The sequence below is a fragment of the Zingiber officinale genome, chromosome 6B (assembly GCF_018446385.1).
Source record: "Zingiber officinale cultivar Zhangliang chromosome 6B, Zo_v1.1, whole genome shotgun sequence".
In the NCBI taxonomy this organism is placed as follows: Eukaryota; Viridiplantae; Streptophyta; class Magnoliopsida; order Zingiberales; family Zingiberaceae; genus Zingiber; species Zingiber officinale.
In genome coordinates, this window is record NC_055996.1 from 87,543,422 (window position 1) to 87,550,462 (window position 7,041).

Genomic DNA, 7,041 nt, shown 5'->3' on the forward strand with positions numbered 1-7,041 from the left:
TTCACAAATTGCCACCGGATTGTTGGACTTCGAAGGTGCTTGGTCTTATCGGTTCAGAAATTGGAAAACCTTTGTATACCGACAAGTTGACTCAAACAAGGGAACGATTAACATATGCTCGCCTCTTGGTGGAAGTCTCGGTCATTGGAGAAAAGGTCAAAATGGTTCCAATAACATTGCCAACCGGAGTTCAACTTGATTTAGAAATAATATATGAATCAATGCCCGACTTTTGTGAAGAATGTCGAAGAATCGGACATCAAAAGGAAGCTTGTATGAACCATGGACGGGAGCCCACACAAGGGGATGCACATCGTAATCGATCACAATCCACAAGAGGAAGGCAACGAGCGAGATACAGAAGAGTGCATCCACAAAATGGTAACAATCCTACTCATCCCCCGCCAATGGCTCCTACAATGGCATTGACGGTTGTGGAGGAGGCTGTCCCAGTGGCCATAGCACCACGAACAACGCTGCAACATGGAGATGCTGATGTGGAAAACAGTGTTTCATCACCTAAGACACCTACTGAACCTCAGCAGGGGTCGTACATGGAAAACAGTGGCCAATTTGCAGCAGAAAGCAGTGGGACTGCACAAAATCAGCAAGCTGAGCAATCTGAAGGAAGCTCTTTGCGTTCAATCACTTTGGGCACGGAGGATACGGTCAGCATAAACACGGAGAGCAGCAGCTCCGTTGATACTGAACGAGGGCAGGAAGCATCAAGTTCAAAAGCACCACTAGCTATGCAAACCGGCAACCGAAATGGGCGACAATCACGGGTCCGAGCAGCCCGCTCTACACGTGGATGATGAAGATAGCCTCATGGAACATTAGGGGCTTTCATAAAGCCCTAAAACATGGGGGGGTCCAACATCTCCTCAAACAAAAAGAGATTCAAGTGATGGCGTTGATAGAGACCAAACTCGATGATGATGCGTTGGATATTATTATGCAAAGGAAATTCTCAGGTATGGGAATGGAAAATAATTTCAATTATTCTAATCGAGGTCGTATTTTGCTACTTTGGGATATGCACAGGGTTTCTTTGGATGTTCTTATGGCAACAAGTCAATACATGCATTGTCGGGTGCGTTGCTCCATTACGGATCGGATTTTCTTGGCTACTTTTGTTTATGGTTTTCATTCTATCATGGCAAGGCGACCTTTATGGAATTCACTCACACTTCTTGGTGAGAATATAGCGGAGCCTTGGATCATCATGGGGGATTATAATTCTTTATTGACGGTACAAGACAAAGAGGGCGGGCAACCGGTGTCCAACTATGAGTTGCATGATTTGGAGCGTTTTGTTCATACTTGTGGCTTGGTAGACCTTCGTTCCATCGGATGTCGACTAACGTGGACTAATGGATCAGTTTCTTCAAAGCTTGACCGTGCCATGGTGAACTCCCATTGGCTTATAGCGGATTATGAGAGTTATGTGGAATTTATACCGCCCGGATGTCTATCGGACCACTCTTGTGGTATTGTTTCAACACTTGCAAGGGAAAAGAGATGCAATAGGCCTTTCAAATTCTACAATATGTGGACATTGCATGAGGGGTTTCAAGATTTGGTGGCAAGTTCATGGGATGAGCCTACTTCCGGAAATGCTCAATTTGCACTTAAGGCAAAACTTACAAGACTAAAGGGCAAGCTGCGAGAACTTGACAAATTACATTTTCAGCACATCTCGGAGCAAGCTTTAAGGGCAAAATCAGTACTAGAGGATGCTCAACGAAGCCTTTTATCCGGGGCCGGTCCTCCAAATGATTATGAGGTGATAAGAAAGAGGGCAACATTGTTAGCGGAGGCGGAAAAACTATTCTATCAACAACGTGCAAAGAGTGTTTATCTCAAGAATAGTGATAGGTGTACAAAGTTCTTCCATGACTTGGTGAAGCGCAACAACAAAAGAAATGCAATCATCAAACTCACCAAGCAATCCGGGGATGAAACAACTAGTCTAGATGAAGTTGCCGAGGAGTTTGTGGGATATTTTCAAGACTTGTTGGGCAAAACCGGGCAATGCACTCCTTTGGACAGCAATATCATTTCCGGGAATCACTTATCTCAAGCTCAAAGGGAGGAACTAGTTGTCCCAATCACTAATGAAGAGATAAAAAATGCCCTTTTTGATATTGGGCCCGACAAGGCACCCGGCCCGGATGGTTTCAATGCAAAATTCTACACTGCAGCATGGGACAAGATAGGAGATGATTTTATAGCAGCGGTAAAGGAGTTCTTTCATCATGGAAAGCTCCTAAAGCAATGGAACCATACCTCTATTGCCTTAATCCCCAAATCTGATCACTCTCCGTGTGTCACTGATTATAGGCCTATTTCATGTTGCACGGTCTTCTACAAAGTCATTTCTAAAGTATTGTCGGCAAGGTTGGCAAATGTTATGAGTAGCTTGTTGGATCCGGCACAAGTAGCCTTTGTTAAGGATCGGTCCATTGGAGAGAATATACATCTAGCCCAAGAATTATTGAGGAAGTATGCTCGCAAGCGAATTTCCCCAAGGTGCATGATTAAAGTTGATCTCAAGAAGGCATTTGATACGGTTGATTGGGGCTTTCTCATGTCCGCACTTGTTGGTTATGGTTTTCCCCAACAATTTTGTGGATGGATACATGAATGCATAAGCACGGTCTCTTATTCGGTTAGTCTCAATGGAGGATTGTATGGCTTCTTTAGTGGGAGAAGGGGCTTGAGGCAAGGTGATCCCCTCTCACCATTATTATTTGGGTTATGTTTGGAGGTTTTCTCACGCTCTATGAAGGAGGCATCAAGGCTGGACGGATTTCACTATCATCCTAGGTGTGCGGAGGTGGAACTCACCCATCTAGCCTACGCCGATGATCTATTGCTGTTTGCTAGGGCGGATGTTTCCAGTTTGAACCTCATCATGGGATGTTTAACAGATTTTGGTGATAAGGCAGGGCTTAGAGCAAATCCATTGAAATCCAATTTATATGTTGCTGGAATTGAAGAGCAATTGCGTGGAGAATTACTTCACATCACCGGTTTCCAGCAAGGAGTTTTTCCTTTTCGATATCTTGGCATTCCCTTAGCCACGGAGAGGTTACGCATTGCAAACTATGGGTCGCTCCTTGAGGCAATCACAAAGAAGGTAATCTCTTGGCCGAAGCACACCTTATCACATGCCGGCCGGATAGAATTAATAAGATCGGTGCTCCAAGGTGTTGAATGTTTTTGGTTATCCATTCTTCCTATTCCTAGTGGAGTAATAGATAAGATCTATGGCATTTCTCGATCCTTTGTTTGGTCTACAAAGCACCCTCCTATCTCTTGGTCAACTATATGTTTACCAAAAGAAGAAGGGGGTTACGGGTTGCGGGACTTGCAAGCATGGAATATGACTCTCTTATGCCGGACCTTATGGAACATACAAAGCCGGAGGGACTCTCTTTGGGTGAAGTGGATTCATCAACACTACCTTCGTTCTGAGGACTTTTGGCATTGGAGGGGTAAGCCTTCAGATTCTCCCCTTATCAAATGTTTACTTCAAATCAGGGATGTTCTCCTACAGCGTACTACCTCAATTGGAGCAGCAAAAATGAAGCTCACTGAATGGTTCGCAGAAGGGGAAAACGGGACAGCTTTGGCCTATGACTTCTTCAGGCCGAAAAAGCCCAAAGTTCCTTGGTTTTCAGTGATTTGGAAGTCAATTTTAATGCCTAAACATCGATTCACAGTTTGGTTGCTTGCTCACGGAAAGTTAAGGACAGCAGACAGTTTATCATATGAGCCAAGCAAGATGTGTGCTTTATGTCAGCAACATGAAGAGTCCAATGGACATATTTTCTTTGAATGTGCAATTGCCAAGTCTCTTCTTGATAGGGTTGTGAGATGGATGGACATCAAATTTGACATCACAAGCATGGCAAAGTTACTTGATGTGTTTCAGCGCCATTATAAAGGCAAAGGGCGGCAAGTCAAGGCTAGATATCTTGCTGTATCTTCGATGATTTATCTTATATGGGAGGCACGTAACCGATCACGTTTTGAGGGCATTGTACCTTGTGTTGAGAGGATGTTTCACAAAGTTCAGATTCATGTCTGGCGCTTTGTAGACATCAAGTGATGTACTTTGTACTTTGTACTTTGTATGGTTCTTTAGTTCTAGTAGCATAATACATTTACCTTCCCCAAAAAAAGTGAAAGAGCTCTCAGTCTGTCAATCCTTGCTATGTCTGGACCTGGTAAGTTTACCTTTGTTGAAGGCGGAGAAGCCTCTTACAACATCGAGAGTACAGAAGTTCGAAACAATAAAGATTACAGAGTGTGTTCTCTAAAACTGACTGAACTAGGGTTCTATTTAGAGTACTCTAGTGAAATTTATCTGCTGTTGATGTAGCGCGATCCAAGTGCCTAGACCCTCTCCGAGCGCCCTAGGGTGGCAAATGTTATCTCCATGCAACGGCTTCGTGCAAAGGTTGGATGATAGACCTTTTCATCTCCAAGCACCTGGACCATATCTAGGTGCTCAGACAGGTGTTGTCATGGACCCAAACGTGATCCACAATGACTAGGTGCCCTTTTGGCACCTTAGAGGTCTAAGTGCCCGAATCGTTCAACCTCGTACTGACCGTCCGGTGCCTTCTTTGGTCATTGGCTTCGTCTTCGGTCACTTGGGTGATGCTCCAGCCTTCCAAAGTTGAGCTCACCCGAACCCCACTCCGACCTTCTCCTCGAGTAGGATTCCTCTCGGCTTCTAGTCCCTCGAACGTCGCGCATGTCCTTCTCATCTACCGGTGTACTCTTCCACAACACCTCGTCCCTCGAATGCACTGAGCTTGTCGGCTCCCTTCTCATGTCATCCTTCTTGCTAGCTACGTCTTCCAATCGACCTTTTGTATTTCTAAGCTCCTGTACACTTAGATGCAAGAATCAAATACACAAGACCTATCTTAATTTGGTTGACCACATCAAAACTAACCCAAGATACTTATACTCCTATTATAGTGAACGCATATCTTGTAGTAGACCTCTTGCCATCTAAATCTCCTGCATAGTTTTCATCTACGTACCCAACAATTGAAGGATCTTCCGGTTGTCTACTGAACATGATGTCATAATCAGTTGTATTTCTCAAGTATCTAAAAATCCACTTCACTACATCCTAATGTGGTCGACTAGGATTTGAGAGAAATTTGCTCACCATACTAACTGCTTGTGCCAAATCTGGTCTTGTGCAAACTATGACATACATCAGACAACCAACTGCACTGACAAAAGAAACCTTTGATATCTCTTAGATCTTATTATTCGTCTTTGGACACTGTGTACTGGATAACTTGAAGTGATGCGCTAGGGGTGTGCTCACTGACTTTGTATTCTTAATGTTGAACCTATCCAATACCTTCTCCATATAGTTACGTTGAGACAATCATAATCTCCCTACAACTCTATCCTTGTGAATCTCCATCCCAAGAATCTTTTTAGCCTCTCCCAAATCTTTCATGTCAAATTCCTTACTCACTAGTCTCTTCAATTTGTTGACCTCTTTCATCTTCTTTGCAATAATGAACATGTCATTGATTCGTGAGAACACGATATCAAAAGAATTTAAATTTCTGAACCCCCTCTAACTACACTAATGCAGTATAGAAATGACTCAGGTCATTTTCCAACGAATACAATGATAGGATGATAATATAGGATTGTATGTTATTCCTATTTTTGGAGTTTTTAATATGAAAATGGAGGTTTTGGATTTTAATTCTAACCTAACAAATTAAAAGCAAAGAGTAGAAAACTAATCTAATGCTGGAATGAAATCTAACTAAGTGTCAACAATAAATCCACAACGTATTGTCATTCTATGCTATGGATTTCACCATCAACACAACTAAGGATTAAATTGAAAAAGTATTAAATGAAAACTAATCTAGTAAATGTAAGACAATGCAAGTATTGAAACTAACCCTAATGAATAAAAGATATTGCAAGTAATAAAAGTTAAGTCTAACCTAATTACAATTACAGAAGATAAAAGACAATATAAAGTAAAGCATCAATAAAACTAAGCATTGAATGAAACCTAAAGCATGAAACAAAACTTAAACTAATCTATCCTAATTGCATTCAATCAAGACTAGAACTTAACGAAATTAAAAGAATAAGACAAAGTAAGAATTAAACAAACTAAAATGCATCAAATTAAACCTAATTATTGGTTGAAGCAATTCATCGAACACGTTGTATGCATAAATCAAATTAGATAATGTGTGTGCAATCTAAGCATGAGGAGTCCAAATCAATACAAACATTCAACAAAAAAACTTCAACACAAGCAAACATCAACAATAAATATGAAATAAACTAAGTATTCCAACCACAATCCACCCAACCACTTCAATTCCTACGACTACCCTCGTCGTCACACAAGGGCCCGACGATCGAACCCCGAACTCCGGTGAATAATAGCTCACTGTCTCGAACCCTGAACTCCAGTGAATAGTAGCTCACTGTCGAATTGCTGCTTGAATAGACAATGATGAGGATGATATGAATCCTCCAACAAAGAATCCCTTTGCTGGAAGTTGGCTAGCTGTGAGAATGCGTTGTGAAATGGTATGAACCACCGCTGCTCCCTCCTTGCTCCACTGCCTTAACCCCAAGAAGTGGAGCTGCCAGAAGGTACTCGGATGGTGGAGATCACACTGGAGAACCCCTCCGGCGAGGTGAAGTTGGATGGAGCTCGTTGCCACCACCGAACCTTGATGACCTAGCTTTTGGAACCCACTGTGGCCGACCTCTAGGGTTCGAGGGAAGAAGGTAAACACTGGAGAACCCCTTCGATGAGTTGAGCTTGACCGAGGGGATCATCGTCGTCGCTTGCAGCCGCTGCCAAGAGATGCTTGCTGTTGCTCGTCGTTGGAATCAAGATGAGAAGGTGGAAAGGCTTGGCCGACAAGCGATAAAGAAGAGAAGAAGAGGGGAAGTCGTCGGCCGGAGCTGAGGAAGAAGAAAGGAGAGGTGGCTGACGGTGGGAGTTTTCACGTG